General features: G+C 41.6%; 1 protein-coding gene, 1 non-coding gene and 1 pseudogene across 2 annotated transcripts in view; 1 reads left to right on the forward strand and 2 right to left on the reverse strand.

Annotated features, from left to right (window-relative positions):
• Ppp2r5a (protein phosphatase 2 regulatory subunit B'alpha) overlaps positions 1 to 16927 on the forward strand; it is an 89606-nt gene that overhangs the window by 8938 nt on the left and 63741 nt on the right. The gene's annotated exons all lie outside the window — the stretch shown is intronic.
• Positions 998 to 1104, reverse strand: LOC123458166. The gene has a single exon (XR_006635464.1). It is a non-coding gene; the product is annotated as a U6 spliceosomal RNA (small nuclear RNA).
• Positions 6093 to 16927, reverse strand: part of LOC123455602 — a 30300-nt pseudogene continuing 19465 nt past the window's right edge.

Consider the following 16927-nt stretch of genomic DNA (forward strand, 5'->3'; position numbering starts at 1 on the left):
CTCAGGGTGGCCTCGAACTCATGGCAATCCTCCTACCTCTGCCTCCTGAGTGCTGGGATTAAAGGCGTGCGCCACCACGCCCGGCTAAAAATAAAGTTTTTTTTTTTTTAATTTTTATTAACATTTTCCATGATTATAAAATATATCCCATGGTAATTCCCTCCCTCCCCACCCCCACACTTTCCCATTTGAAATTCCATTCTCCATCATATTACCTCCCAGTTACAATCATTGTAATTACATATATACAATATCAACCTATTAAGTATCCTCCTCCCTTCCTTTCTCCACCCTTTATGTCTCCTTTTCAACTTACTGGCCTCTGCTACTAAGTATTTTCATTCTCACACAGAAGCCCAGTCATCTGTAGCTAGGATCCACATATGAGAGAGCACACAGAAGCCCAGTCATCTGTAGCTAGGATCCACATATGAGAGAGAACATGTGGCGCTTGGCTTTCTGGGCCTGGGTTATCTGACTTAGTATAATACTTTCCAGGTCCATCCATTTTTCTGCAAATTTCATAACTTCATTTTTCTTTACCGCTGAGTAGAACTCCATTGTATAAATGTACCACATCTTCATTATCCACTCATCTGTTGAGGGACATCTAGGCTGGTTCCATTTCCCAGCTATTATAAATTGAGCAGCAATAAACATGGTTGAGCATGTACTTCTAAGGAAATGAGATGAGTCCTTTGGATATATGCCTAGGAGTGCTATAGCTGGGTCATATGGTAGATCAATCTCTAGCTGTTTTAGGAACCTCCACACTGTTTTCCACAATGGCTGGACCAGATTACATTCCCACCAGCAGTGCAGAAGGGTTCCTTTTTTTCCACATCCCCGCCAACATTTATGATCATTTGTTTTCATGATGGTGGCCAATCTGACAGGAGTGAGATGGAATCTCAATGTAGTTTTAATCTGCATTTCCCTGATGACTAGTGACGTAGAACAAAAAATAAAGTTTTTTTTAAAAAAATAATAATTAATTAAAAATATGGAATGCTTCATGAATTTGCGTGTCATCCTTGCATAGGGGCCATGCTAATCTTCTCTGTATCATTCCCATTTTTGTATATGTGCTGCTGAAGTGAGCACTAGAAGTCTTTATTTCAAGAAAAAATTACACTAATCACACAGAGATGATTCTATACAACAAAAACATAATATACAACAAAGAGATTCCTTCAAACATTCAGCTATATTAAGATCATAAAATTAGGCAAAGGACAGAAGGGGCCCCTTAAATAACTGATGTATTCATTCCTCTCTTTGGAATCAGCAGAGCTTCTCAAACTTAAGGTCTTTACCTTTTCTGCTGACCCGTTTGAGTAATGCTTGTGTTTGCTGATTTGTTGTTTTGGGTGAAGGTCCAGCTGTTATGTAGTGATGTTCTTGTTGCAGAATGAGGTAATTTTTGTGTGTGTGAAAGGTTTTTTTTTTGGGGGGGGGTTCGAGGTAGGGTCTCACTTTAGCCCAGGCTGACCTGGAATTCACTAAGGAGTCTCAGGGTGGCCTCGAACTCACAGCAATCCTCCCACCTCTGTCTCCCAAGTGCTGGGATTAAAGGTGTGAGCCACCACCCCTGGCAATGTGAAAGGTTTTAGTACCATATGTTGTGTTCCATGTGTAATAAATGTGGTCATGTCAGCAGAATTGCTGTTTTGATAAAGTGCATGTTGGTATCTTCTAGTCATTCTTTTCTACCGTGATGATGATTTTCAAAGATGCTTAACGCTGTCTACCAAACATTCATTCTGTCCTGTTTTATTTGCTTTTTGTTTTAATATATTTATTTTTAATATTTTATTTATTTATTTTACAGAGAGAAGGAGGGAGGGAGGGAGGGAGGGAGGGAGGGAGGGAGGGAGGGCGAGCGAGAGAGAATGGAAGCACCAGGGCCTCCAAGCCACTGCAAACGAACTCTAGACGCATGTCCACATTGTCCACATTGTGCATTTGGTTTATGTGGGTCCTGAGGAATCAAACCTGGCTCCTTTGGCTTTGCAGGCAAACACCTTAACCGCTAAGCCATCCCTCCAGCCCGTTTTAATATATTTATGCCTAAAGTAGTTCAGGGTTATTTAAAGTAAATGAGTCTGGTTTCTTAGTCCGTTAATAGTAAATAATAAAACTAGGTTTCTTTTTTTTTAATTTTTAAATTTTTATTAACATTTTCCATGATTATAAAAAAAAATCCCATGGTAATTCCCTCCCTCCTCCCTGACACTTTCCCCTTTGAAATTCCATTCTCCATCATATTACCTCCCCATCTCAATCATTGTACTTACATATATACAATATCAACCTATTATTACCCTCCTCCCTTCCTTTCTGTTCCCAAAAATAGGTTTCTAACAAAATGGTTTGCTCTTGTATTTTATCATAGTGTAAGTGATATGTAACACTGATTTGTTGCTTAGAAAGTTGTTACATAGATTGCGTGGATAAACTGAAATAATTAGTATACCTTTCTTTTTTTTTTTTTTGTTTTTTGGGCTAGGGTTTTATTCTAGTCCAGGCTGACCTGGAATTCACTATGTAGTCTCAGGGTGGCCTTGTACTCATTGTGATCCTCCTACCTCTGCCTCCCTTGTGCTGGGCTTAAAGGTGTGTGCCACCATGCCTGGCTCTTACTTTCTTTTTTATATTTATTTATTTATTTAGATTTTTTTTTTCAAGGCAGGGTTTCACTCTAGCTCAGGCTGACCTAGAACTCACTTTGTAGTCCCAGGCTGTCCTCAAACTCACAGCAATCCTCCTACCTCTGCCTCCTGATTTCTGGGATTATAGACATGTACCACCACACCTGGCTTATGTGTGTGTGTGTGTATATATATATATATATATATATATATATATATATATATATATATACATATTTAAAATAACAACACGGGGGCTGGAGAGATGGCTTAGCAGTTAAGCGCTTGCCTGTGAAGCCTAAGGACTCCGGTTCGAGGCTCGGTTCCCCAGGCCCCACGTTAGCCAGATGCACAAGGGGGCGCACACGTCTGGAGTTTGTTTGCAGAGGCTGGAAGCCCTGGCGTGCCCATTCTCTCTCTCTCCCTCTATCTGTCTTTCTCTCTCTGTCTGTCGCTCTCAAATAAAAAAAAATAATAATAATAAAATAAAATAAAATAACAACACGGTCTCACTATATACCCAGATTGTCCTTAAACTCATAATCTTTTGTCCTCAGCCTCCCCCACTTTGGGATGACAGTCCTGTACCACCATGCCCAGCTAGTTTACATTAATTTCTAAATTTGAAGTTGTAGTCTTTATTTATGAGGATGTCGGTAAAGGAGATGAAAGGCACATTATTACGTAACAAGGAACCTAATTGCTGAAAGAGTTTGACATAACAGGCTGGGTTTATATAAAATAGACTACTTGTCTGAGCAGGATAATTGACTAATAAGCAGTTTCTAGACTATTTTTCATGTATATCTTTTGAACTTTTCCCTGAAGGAAGTTGTTTATGTGGGCTTTTTGAGTGAGTAATGAAGAATTTTAGAAATCCTATAATTTCCTAAAAAAACCTACTGGGTCTTTTTGTTTGGTTCTTGTTTTTTTGGTTTTGCAGTTTGCTGAATGTGATGGGTTCACATAACAGACTGAGAAGCTGTTCTAACTTGTTACAAATGGCAGGAGGATTCTTGGGAACACAGTTCTCTTGGAATGGCTCTGCTGGCTGTACCTACTCCACCATTACCTTGGTGTATCTAGTTGAACCCTCCATTGGGAACTGGGGCCTCAGAAATCATTTCCTCTGCCTCCTTTAGGAATTGGCTTCACTTTGTTCTAAATAGTATTCTAGTCATGTTTCAGAGAATTGAATCTCTTTAAAGAAGGGGCGAGTGTGGGTTTTAAAAAGTATTATAATAAGGATTAAATGCCTAAAACGGGATTCTTTTAAAGATTGGACATAGAATTTGCAGTTCAGCCATACCAGATACTAAATGTAGATTCAAAACTGTATATTTTGTTATTTTAACTAATTTTGTCTTTGTTTTACACTTACTGGTAAACAGTGGTCTAGATTTATCAGGAGTCAGTGAGCACGTGAAGTCATTGTTACTGTGCTTCTAAACTGACAAAGCAAAAACATGAAAATGTGTGAATTTTGTTTAACAAAACCGAATGTGTTAAAAATAGTCAGATATCTGCCAGGCATGGTGGCACACACCTTTAATCCCAGCACTTGGGAGGCAGAGGTAGAGAGGTAGGAAGATCGCTGTGAGTTTGAGGCCAGCCTGAGATGAGATAGTGAATTCCAATTCAGCCTGGGCTATAGTGAGACTCTACCTCAACCCCCCCCCCAAAAAAAAGCCAGAGATCTAAAGATAAGCATCTCTTAAAGTTCTAAGGAAAACAGTGCATAACTGGTTTTAGAGATGTGTTCAGTAAAATAAATACCTTCATACTACCAGTCTACCATTCTTTTTTATTTTATTTTATTGGTTTTTCGAAGTAGGGTCTCTAGTCCAGGCTGACCTAGAATTCACTATGTAGTCTCAGGGTGGCTTTGAATTCATGGCAATCTTCCTACCTCTGCCTCCTGAGTGCTGGGATTAAAGGTGTGCATCACCACGCCTGGCTACCATTCTTTTTTTAATTGGCCAGAGGAAAAAGAGTTTGTCTGCTATGGAATTAGATAAAAACATTTCAAAAATCTAGTACTGAAATATTTTCTCTTTGGTTTCCATGGTGCTGAAAATTTTGGTGAACCATTGTAGAGATAAAACGCTTCTCAGTCAAATGACTAAAACAATGAACACCTTTTGTTTTGAAATTTAATATATTTAGGAGCTTAGTTTGTGGAGAATACAGACTTCAAGTAGGCAGGTTCATTAGTAAATGTTGTGTTGTTAGGAGTGTGTGAGAGATGGGAGGGAAAGATAGAGGAAAGAAGCTTCTTGGTGAGAGAGAGAAACCCAGACCTAAAAGGCTGGAAGTTGTTAGGCCCCCCCAGGGGTGATGTGTGCAGACTTGTGACTGAGCACAGGGTGTCAATATGGCGGTCATTCATGGGCCCTCGGAGAAAGAGACTGGAGCGGCACTCGGGGGCTAGGACATCATATTTCTTCTTGCAGGGCAAAATACTAGACAAGAATACGTTTAAGGGAGAGGGAGGGCTTATTTTAGTTTACAGTCCATCATGGTGGGAAGGGCATCGAGGCAGGTGCTTGGAGCAGGGCTCATCACACTTGGCTCACAGTGAAGAGGCAGAGAACAGAAGGCTCAGTCAGCTCTCTCCTTTCTGTACAGTCCAGGAACCTAACCCATGGAATGGAGTCACCCACAGTGTAGGTGAGTGTTCCAGCTGGGCATGGTGGTGCACACCTTTAACCTTAGCACTTGAGAGACTGAGGTAGGAGTGCTGCTGTGAGTTTGAGCCAGCCTGAGATTCCAGGTCAGCCTGGGCTAGAGTGAGGCCTTGCCTTGAAAAACAAACAAACAAACAACAAAAAAGGTGAGGCTACCTCATTTAATGTGATCAAGATAATCCCTCACAGAAATGCCCAGATACTAACCTAATCCCTCACAGGTGATTCTAGGTGCCATCAGGTCAATAATCTAAGCCATCACAGTCATATAATAATGGGTGTAGGCATTACACTGCAGTTATACCTGATGCTTGAGTGAGGAGTGTGGTGGGAGATGGGAGCAACTAATTAGGAATACAGACACAAGATGAAGATGGCTGTCTAAAGCGAAGATTAGGTGGTGTCACAGGCAGGGCTTGTAGAGAGGGAAATATGTGATGATAAAGTGTGACTTGGGTAACTTTATGATAACAGTTGTCACTGTGTAGACCAGCTGGCTCCAAACTCAACAATCCTCCTACCTCAACATCCCAAGCAAACACACTGAGCTTATAAACCAGAGGTTCTTTGTGGGACAATGAAGCGAACTGTAGGGATTTAGATGGCCTGGCTCTAGAGAGAGAGACAGGTCTGTGTAGAAGAGTGTCTTGGGAGTTGTTAGCTCATTGGTGATACAAGTGGAAGTAACTTCCCAGTAGACGTCTATAGAATGAGAAGAGGCCAGAGAACATTGACGTTTAGGTGATGGGCAGAGTCAGAGCGCAGCAAAGGGGCAAGAGAGTAAGGGTGGAGAGGGCAGGGTGAGAGTCTTAAAAGCTGGAACAGGGAGAAGTGACAGTGAGAAGTGGAGAAGCACGGTCAGAGCTGACAAGTGTCTATACATTTGGCAGTCTGCAGGTGCCCAGTGTTGATTTGTGGGGCATTTTCAGAGGATTGGCAGACTTAAAGTGAGATATCTATAGGGTAAAGAGAAAGTAGAACTTCTAGTCAGTTAAGTATGAACTTCCAGGAAGTTCAACAGCTTTTTTTGTATTTCCTTCCTTCCTTCCTTCCTTCCTTCCTTCCTTCCTTCCTTCCTTCCTTCCTTCCTTTCTTTCTTTCTTTGAGGTAGGGTCTCACTTTAGCTCAGGGTGTCCTTGAACTCACAGCAATAAGCAACATCCTGCCTATGCATCCTGAGTGCTGGGACTAAAGACATGTACCACCATACCTACAAGGTTTAAAAAAACATTTTTATTCATTTATTTGCAAGCAGAAAGAGAGAATATGAATGGGTGTACCAGGGCTTGTAGCCCCTGCAGACAGACTCCAGATGCATGGACCACTTTTTTGCATCTGGCTTTATGTAGGTACTGGGGAATTGAACCTGGATCTTTAGTCATTGCAGGCAAGTGCCTTGACCACTGGGCCATCTCTCCAGACCATATTCAACAGATTATTTTATTTTATTTTATTTTGGGTTTTCGAGGTAGGATTTCATTCTACTCCAGGCTGACCTGGAATTCACTATGTAGTCTCAGGGTGGCCTTGAACTCACAGTGATCCTCCTTCCTCTGCCTCCCAGTGTTGGGATTAAAGGAATGAGCCACCACCCAGCTTTATTTTTTATTTTTATTTATTTGTATGAGAGAGAAAAAGGAAGAGTGGAAGAGAATGTGTGCACTAGGGCCTCTAGCCATTGCAGACAAACTCCAGACTTATGTGCCACCTTGTGCATCTGGCTACAAGGGCCCTGGGGAATTGAACTTGGGTCCTTTGGCTTTGCAAGCAAGCAACTTAACTGCTAAGCCATCTTTCCAGCATTCAAGTTCAACAGTTAAAAAAATACCTATTGTAGTCACTGAGTGGAGAATGGATTGTAGCAGGAGGGCCAGTTAAGAGATTACTGTATGTGAGTAGACTGGTAAAGCATTGATGTAGCTTGCTCTGTGGTGGTAGTGGTAGAGCTGAGGAGAGATTTCTTTGAGGTACATTTTCTTTTCTTTTCATTTTTAAAATTTTTTTTATTTTTTATGTGTGTCTGAGAGAGAGAGAGAAATGAATTGGCATGCCAGGGCTTTTAGCCACTGCAGTTGAACTCCAGGTACGTGCACCACCTTGTGTGCATGTGTTGCCTGACCTGGATCCTAACAACTTTCCAGCCCTGAGGTACATTTTCAGTAGGACTTGTTAATGACCTGTAGGGGGAGGTGGGAAGAGAAGGTACTCCTTGGTGTCTTATTGTGGCCACCTCAGTGAACTCCACTACTGTAGAGCAGGTTGGAGGCCAAGTACAGAGAAGACACAGAGTTTTATTTTGGAAACTTGAAAGAGGATATCTACACCCTCACCATGGTACACATGCACCTGCATTAACACAGATAAATTCGTAACTCATGACTTTAAAATTTTCAGAGAGGCTTGGAGAGAGATGCCTTATCAGTTAAGGCGCTTGCCTGTGAAGCCTAAGGACCCATGTTTGATTTCCCAGATCCCACATAAGCCCACAAGGTGATACGTGTTTGCACAAGGGGATGCATGCATCTGGAGTTTGAATGCAGTGGCTGGAGGCCCTGGCATGCCGTATTCATTCTCTCTCCCACTCTCTCTCTCCCTTGAAAAGGCATGTGCCAGCCACCAAGCCCAGGGGAAAAAGAAAAAAATCACAGAAAACCAGGCATGGTGGCACACACCTTTAATCCCAGTACCACAGAGGCTGAGGTAGGAAGATTGTTGTTTAAGGCCTGGGGTTACAGAGTGAGCTCCAGATCAGCCTAAGCTACAGTGAGACCCTGCCTCAAAAAAATAAATAAAATCAAAGAGGCCTTAGGATATTTGAATCAAACAATGTCAATGTGACTACTGAAAAGAAAGACATTCATTACATTCAATGGCCTGCCAAGACTTGGAGCTTTTCTTTTCCTTTCCTTTCTTTTTTTTTTTTTTTTTCCTTTCTTTTCTTTTTAATAGGCGAGCCAGAGCCTTCAGCCACTGCAAACAAACTTGACATGTATGTGCCGCTTGTGCATATGGCTTACGTGGGTTCTGGAGAATTGGACCTAGGTCCTTTGGCTTTGCAAGCAGACACCTTAACTGCTAAGCCATCCCTCTAGCCCAGAACTTTTTTTTTTTTTTACAAAGGAGATGCACATAGTTTTGGCTGGCTACTTGATCTGACCCACTGTCTTCTATGCACCCTAGTGCATGATATGGACAGAATATGTACACGAGATGATGAGATATATTGGGGGAAGTTCATGGATGAATTTGAGTTACTTAGTTGCCACCTTTGTGCCTTTAAAGTATAAGTAAGTGCTTTGAAGTTGTATGTCTTTGTCTTGCTACTCAGCTGTTAGAGAATTTGCTCTTTTGATATTTATGAAATGAAATAATGAAGCAAAAGCTGTTTTCTTAAAGAGCACCATTTTTTTTTTCTTTTGTCTTTTTGAGGTAGCGTCTTGCTCTAAGCCCATGCTGACCAGGAAGTCACTGTAGTATCAGGTGGCCTCAAACTCAAGCAATCCTCCTACCTCTGCCTCCCGAGTACTGGGATTAAAGGCATGAGCTACCATGCCAGTTGAAAAACAACATTTTAAATATTTTTTAAAAATTATTTATAAAACTGGGTGTGGTGGCACACACCTTTAATCCCAGCACTCGGGAGGCAGAGTTAGGAGGATCACTTTGAGCTCCAGGCCACCCTGAGAATACCAAATGAATTCCAGGTCAACCTGGGCTACAGTGGGACCTTACCTTGAAAAAAAGAAAAAAAGAAGGAAGGAAATTTATTTATGAATGGGGGAGAGAGAATGAGTACAGGCACACCAGGACTTCTAGCCACTGCATAAAAATCCAGGCACGTGTGCCACCTTGTGCATATGGCTTACATGAGTACTCGGGACTCAGACCTGCGTTCATAGGCTTCACAGGCCTTAACCACTGAATAACGTTCACATATAATACCCAAGCTTGTTGCCTCTGTGAATAAAGAAACCAAAGCCTGTTATGCTCATTATGCCCTGTGCAGTGTATCTATAGCTTGACTTTCTCAGTTGGTTCCTGCATAAACTGAAGATGCGTGCCGACTGCGCTAATGGGAAACAGCCACCTTACTTCCCAATGGCGAGAGAGATGTTTGTATTGAGCTTTCCACAGGTGTGCTTGGCAAGTGAGCCATTTTATTGAGCATCCATTTTATCTAAAAACCTTCCTTTAGAAAATATTTTTATTAGGCCAGGCATGGTGGTGCACACCTCTTATCCCAGCACTTGAGAGGCAGAGGTAGGAGGATTGTTGAGAGTTTGAGGCCACCCTGAGACTAGATAGTGAATTGCAGGTCAGTCTTGAGCTAGAGTGAGACCCTACCTTGAAAAAAAACAATTAAAGGACACACACATGGGGGGGGGGGGGACAGACAGACAAACCAAGAGTGAGCACACCAGGGCCTCCTGCTGCTGCAAATAAGCAAATGGTACATGTGCCACTTTGTACATCTGGCTTTATGTGGATACTGGGTAATTGAATCTAGGCTGGCAGGCTTTGCAAGCAAACAACTTTTAACTGCTGAGCCATCTCCCCAGCTGACTTTGTCTAAAAGCCTTTAAAGCAGAGGTTCTTTGTTTTTTTAGTTCCTTCTGATATAAAAAAATATGTCTGATCTTAGTGGTCTGCCATTTAGCACTACCACTTAAATAACCTAAACGTTTTTTTTTTTTTTTTTTTTTTTTTAGCTGTGAACGTTGGTTTCATGAGTGAGTGTTGAGAATGAGGTGAGGTGTACTGTTAGTCATGAGCACATTATGTCACAGCAAGATTGGTAATTGGAGTCACTAATCACTCCGTTGTTATGATTGTAATTAGAAGTTTGAATGAATTTTTATAGATGATTAAGAACTGATCAGAATTTGCCTCTCTAGGAACTGCTATGTATATTTCAGTCCCTTTCTACATAAATTTTGGAAAAAATTTTTACACTCTGACCACATTAGCAAAGCACTGTCATTCCTATCAGTTTTTTTTCCATTTTGAAAATAGAAAATAAACTGAGACTTGTATATAAATCCTAAGGTACTCTAATAATATTTAATTTTGGTGAGGTCTCTTGGAAAATCCTATTAAATATATCATCTCAGGAAATATATGCAATATTTTGTATATAATTTCAGGCTTTTTAGGTTTCCATCCCTAGCTACCACACCAGAGCCCATCTGTGACAGTAGCAGGAAGTGGGGTGTCTGAAGAGTGGAGGTCCTTAGCTTGTTAAAGAAGATTGTTTCTTTCTTTCCTTATGGGGGGTAGGGGTGACGGTTTTGAGGTAGGGTCTTGCTGTAGCCCAGCTGACCTGGAATTGACTATATAATCTTAGGGTGGCCCCAAACTCATGGTAACCCTCCTACCTCTTATTTCTTAAATGTCTCTTAGCTTGCTTATAGCCATTAAACTAAATACATCTATAGCTACTTTACTTTCTGCTCCATCTACAGAGATCTGTGTAGTATTTCTTGTTCCTGAAACATCTCAAGTGAAAGACAGAAATACTTCTGAAAATGTGTTTTGTTTAATGAATAGCAGGTTTTATATTCAAGTAGAATTGAGATGTGTTGCAGTCCGGTTCGCATTGCTGGTAGAAATCACCTAACCAAGAGCAAAAAAAGAGTTTTATTTTGGCTTACAGGCTCGAGGGGAAGCTTCACGATGGCAGGGAAAAATGGTGGCATGAGCAGAAGGTGGACATCACCCCCTGGCCAACATAAGATGGAACACAGCAACAGGAGGGTGTGCCAAACACTGGCATGGGGAAACTGGCTATAAATCCCATAAGCCCGCCCCCAACAATACACTCCCTCCAGGAGGCATTAATTCCCAAATATCCATCAGCTGGGAACCTAGCATTCAGAACACCTAAGTTTATGGGGGACACCTGAATCAAACCACCACAAGATGAAACAAGTTTTCCATTTATTCTCCTAGAAGATGGTTTTCGGTGGTGTGCTTGCTAACCTCTCCATCCCAAGGAATCTGTATATTGTCCTTACGGCTTTGTAATGAGTGGCTTATAAATAAAAAAGATAATATATACTTAGTATTTTTTGTGTCTTGAGACATTGGAGGCTGGGAAGATGGCTCAGCAGTTAAAAGCACTTGTTGTAAAACCTACTGGCCAGGTTCAACTCCTTAGCCACTCAGGTAAAGCCAAACAGGCATTCATTTGCAGTGGCAAAAGATCCTAGTGTGTGTGTATGTGTGCACACATGCACATGCAAATAAGTGATGTTTTATTTTTATTAAGTAGAAACTTTGTATGGGCACATCATATGTTGGTACCAGCATTTCCCTCTTTAGGGAGGAGGGAAATTTACACAAAACCAAGTCCAAAAGGAATTAATACCATAGAAACCTTCCTCCTGGATAGCAGACTAAAAGATATAATACTTAATAGGCGTATGTAAGGATTTTCTGGTAGGAAAGGCCCTGGAGAAGGGTGGGTTGAAGCCTAACCCTAAAACATTTGGCTCTGGCTTGCAACTCCTGAGTGATTTTTAAAAGAGGCACAGGCTCGTCTTCCATAACCCAGTCCTTCTGCCTCAGCCTCCAAAATGCTAGGATTATAGGCATATGCCACCTTTACTCATTTTACATTTTTTTAAATAAAAATTGAACAGAGCTGTAGTGGTGCACCCCTTTAATCCCAGCACTTGAGAAGCAGAAGTAGGAGGGTCACTGCGAGTTGCTACACAGTGAGTTCCCGGTCAGCCCGACGAAACCCTACCTTAAAAAAAAATTAAGTATGTTTTAATGTTCTCTAATGTAATGCCTTATTAAATCATGGGACTATTTGTGCTCATGAAAGTTTTAGACAGTATTCTAAAATTTTTCTTTTTTGTGTTTTTCAAGGTAAGGCCTCACTCTCACTCTAGTCCAGGCTGACCTGGAATCACTATGTAGTCTCCTGGTGGCCTTGAACTCAGCAATCTTCCTACCTTTGTCTCTGGTGTACTGGGATTAAAGGCCTGTGCCACCACACCCAGCAAGATTTTTTTAAAGCAACATACGTTTATTTATTAAAGTACTGCCAAACTGGAAATGTGAAAATTTGAAATTTCCTAAAATGTGATGTCTATAATTTTTTTCTCACCATTTTCAAATTTTCTGAAATGTATTTATAATTTTTCTCTTACCATTTTCAATTTTAATGAAATCATAGAACCTTAACTAAGTAAGAGTCATAATGCTATGAGTCACTTGTTAATAAATATTTCCATTGTTACTTTATAATAGCTTGATCTCTAAAGTTTGAAATAAGAGCTGATTTTAGACTCTTAGTTATTAATGTTCTAGGGGTATTGCCAAAAAAAGCTGCATGTCCTATATTCTGTGCCAGTTTCTTAAATTAGAAGCTTGGATTGCATCCTCAGCGTGTCACTGGAGTGGTATTGCTGGGTTGCTATGATACGAAGCTTTTTCTGTAATTGGTAGCATGAATTCTATATGAGATGTTACTTTAGATTTTAAATAATACAAGAAGTGGTAGTTGGGGTTAGTGGTCTATACAGGTATATTTTATAACTAATGGTGATACCTGATTTTTCATATATTTGTCATTGAACATATGCATTAACAAGTGAGCAGCTTGAAAGAACTTGATGATCCCTAAAAAGTTTCATATCACATTGACTTTAATGAAGGTGATTAGAGGAGAAAAGAATCAAAGGTCAGTGTTCTTCCACTTGATGTTTGAGGGAGATGAATGTAGAATTTCTGGTAAGATGCACTTAAGACAATTCTAAAACCATATTGCAGGGTCATATTCTAAACCATGCTACTGTACTATTTTTTTCAATTTAGGAAAACAACTTTTCTTTTTTTATATTCTTTTTTTTTTAATTTTTATTTATTTATTTATTAGAGAGCGACAGACACAGAGAGAAAGACAGATAGAGGGAGAGAGAGAGAATGGGCGCGCCAGGGCTTCCAGCCTCTGCAAACGAACTCCAGACGCGTGCGCCCCCTTGTGCATCTGGCTAACGTGGGACCTGGGGAACCGAGCCTCGAACCGGGATCCTTAGGCTTCTCAGGCAAGCGCTTAACCGCTAAGCCATCTCTCCAGCCCACAACTTTTCTTTTAAATAAAAAAAAGAGGGGCTGGAGAGATGGCTTAGCGGTTAAGCACTTGCCTATGAAGCCTAAGGACCCCGGTTCGAGGCTCAACTCCCCAGGTCCCACGTTAGCCAGATGTACAAGGGGGCGCACGTGTCTGGAGTTCATTTGCAGTGGCTGGAAGCCCTGGCGCGCCCACTCTCCTCTCTCTCTGTACCTCTTTCTCTCCCTGTCTGTTGCTCTCAAATAAATAAATAAAAATAAACAAAAAAATTTTAATAAAAAAAGAATACTTTTAACCAAATTTTCATGTGCTTTTTAAAAAACTCAGGAGTGCCTGGCTGCACAGAGAGCAAACACAGGCTATCTGTTTTCAAGAGGTCTTCATGGTGTCCAGAACCTAACACCAGAAGGCAGTGTAGTCAAAGTCTCTGAGCAGTTCCTGCTCCTATTAATTTTTTTTTTAATATTTTTTTTTGTTCATATTTTATTTATTTATTTGAGAGCAACAGACACAGAGAGACAGATAGAGGGAGAGGGAGAGAATGGGCGTGCCAGGGCTTCCAGCCACTGCAAACGAACTCCAGACACGTGCGCCCCCTTGTGCATCTGGCTAACGTGGGACCTGTGGGACCTGGGGAACCGAGCCTCGAACCAGGGTTCTTAGGCTTCACAGGCAAGCGCTTAACTGCTAAGCCATCTCTCCAGCCCTTAATTTTCTTTTTCTTTATTTACAAGCAGAGAGAGAGAGAGAGAGAGAGGAGACAGAGAGAATGGGCACTCCAGGGCCTCTAGCCACTGCAATCAAACTCCAGGAGCATGTGCCCCCTTGTGCATCAGGCTTACATGGGTCCTAGGGAACTGAACTTGGATCCTTTGGCTTCGCAGGTGCCTTAACCGCTAAGCCATCCCCTCAGCCCATCGATTTAGCAAGGTACTTAAAAGCAATTCTGGGGCTGGAGAGATGGCTTACCAGTTAAGCGCTTGCCTGTGAAGCCTAAGGACCCCTGTTCGAGGCTCCATTCCCCAGGATCCACGTTAGCCAGATGCACAAGGGAGCGCACACCTCTGGAGTTCCTTTGCAGTGGCTGGAAGCCCTGGTGCGCCCATTCTCTCTCTCTCTATCTGCCTCTCCCTCTCCCTCTCTCTCTCTCTCTCTCTCTCTCTCTCTCTCAAATAAATAAAAATGAATAAAAATTTAAAAAAAAAAGCAATTCTGCATAGTTATATCAACACAGCATTGCTGCACCTTTATTTTATGTGCTGGTTTGGGGTACTCATTTACATGTCCTTACAAAAGATTCTTAGCAGCATTTTGAGGATTTAAGGAGATAGCATTTAAAAATGCTGACAGATAGTAAGCTCTCTATTTGCCACTGCAGTGTTTCCTGTAGAGCTTTCTTACTGAGAATTCTTACACATGAATTTACTTTAATTTGGTCTTAATCCCCTCATTACCTTCTTTTGTTCCCCTCTTTCCATTCCATTGAACCTCTTCTTGTCCCCCTTATATTTGATATTTCTTGGCCTTCCTTCATCATCTGTGCCACAGTGTTGGTGGGCTCAATACTCTGCAGGTTTTGTGGAGGTAAGAACAGCTGACAGCCACTATGAAACGCTGTATACATCAGGCCCTTCATGTCTGGAGGATAGTGTCCCAACATCCTCTTCACCATCCTTGACTCTTGCAGTCTCTGTGCCCCTCTTCCACAGTGTTCCCTGAGTCTTAGAGGGTGTCGGGGAGATCTCTCATTTAGTGCTGAGCTCTCTGGCACGTTTTGGGTCTACAAAAAGAAGTGTGTCTGTCAGGTCATGGGCAAGAACAGCATTAATATCCTTTCCACCACCTACCTCCTTTGCATCCTTTCCTGCGCCCTGGCAGGTGTGATAGAGGTGTCTCATCCAGTGCAGATCACTCAGCTGCCACTTCTCAGCACCTGGATGAATCCTGGGTCTCCCCAGTAGTCACTGTTATCTGTGAAAAGAAGCTTCTCTGAATGAAAGTGAGAGCGGCACTAATCTATAGGCATAAGCTTAAATATTTAAAAGGCAATTTGATGGGCACAGCATGTCCCTTCAGCCAAAGAACTATGGGAACTTCTTCCCTAAAACCTTTAACCTTCTCAGCCACAGGATTTGACTAGGTTTTAAAATTCACTCTCATAGAGTAGGCATCACATCCAATGGTTTCCTTTAATTCTCCAAAAAAACCAAATACACACACACACACACATTTTAGAGTTTTTCACAGATAATATGCACCCGAGTCAATTTTAGAACATTTTCTTCATCATCCAGTCAACTGGGAATGTCTTTGTTTTCATTTCCTTTTTACTGTGTGTATGCAGTACAGACCAGTGGACAACCTCAGGTAATGTTCCTCAAGCAACACCTACCTTTATTGAGACAGGGTCTCTTCTTGGCCAGCACCTCATCAGTTAGCCTTGACTCTGGTCAGTGAGCCCCAAAAGTCTGCCTGTCTCCTCTTCCTCATGCTTGGAATACAAGTACCCATTCCTGTGTACCTTTTTTTTCTGTTGGCTTTTCGAAGTAGGGTCTCATTCTAGCTCAGGCTGACCTTGAATTCACTGTATAGTCTCAGGGTGCCTCGAACTCATGGTGATCCTCCTAACTCTGCCTCCCAAGTGCTGGGATTAAAGGTGTGTACCACCATGCCTGGCATCCTGTGTACTTTAAAAATTTTTTTAAAGTATTTTATTTATTTGAGAGGCAGATAGAATGGGCATGCCAGGGTCTCCAGCCACTGCAAGTAAACTCCAGGTGCATGTACCACCTTGTGCATCTGGCTTACATGGGATCTGGGGAGTCAGATATGAGTCCTTAGGCTTCACAGGCCTAACTGCTTAACTGCTTAAATGCCTTAACTGCTAAGCTTCTCTCCAGCCCCACTTCTGCTTTTGTTGTTGTTGTTGTTTTGGTTTTTTTTCAAGGTAGGGAAAAGCAGATTGGGGGCAAGGGAGTAACTTTTTCATGTACTAGTGTGAAGTCTTCCTGGCTTGCTATAAAAGGCCAGGACTAGAGTGATTGGTGCTCCCCATAGTATTCTGTTCCTGTGTGGCATAAGGAAGCTCTTCTGTGTGACTGCGCTGGCCTAGAACTGAGTCTAATCTGCAGGTAGCTGTGAGAAGGGTGAGAAATGTTGCTATCCTGTCCTCACTTGAAGAAAACTGACGGGAAGCTTGAGGTTGTGGGATCCCTGGGATCTTTAAATGGAGTTCCTTGTGGCTAAGAGGAAGGTGCTGACTTGGTTCAAATACCACTATTATTGGATAGTCATAAGTTACTTGTTTTTGTGGTGATAGGGTAAAATCCAGGGCCATGGGTATGTTAGGCAAGCACTCTCCCACAGATATGGATGACCTGAATTTTCAGATAGTCTCAGGTATTTCCTCATTTGCTGTTTGCCCTTGGGATTATTTCTGGAAGCTTTAAATGGATGCTTCATTTTGTATTATTTCAGATTATTTATCTGCTTATTTATTTTTTCTTTAT

Source organism: Jaculus jaculus, chromosome 1 (assembly GCF_020740685.1).
Source record: "Jaculus jaculus isolate mJacJac1 chromosome 1, mJacJac1.mat.Y.cur, whole genome shotgun sequence".
Taxonomy (NCBI): domain Eukaryota; kingdom Metazoa; phylum Chordata; class Mammalia; order Rodentia; family Dipodidae; genus Jaculus; species Jaculus jaculus.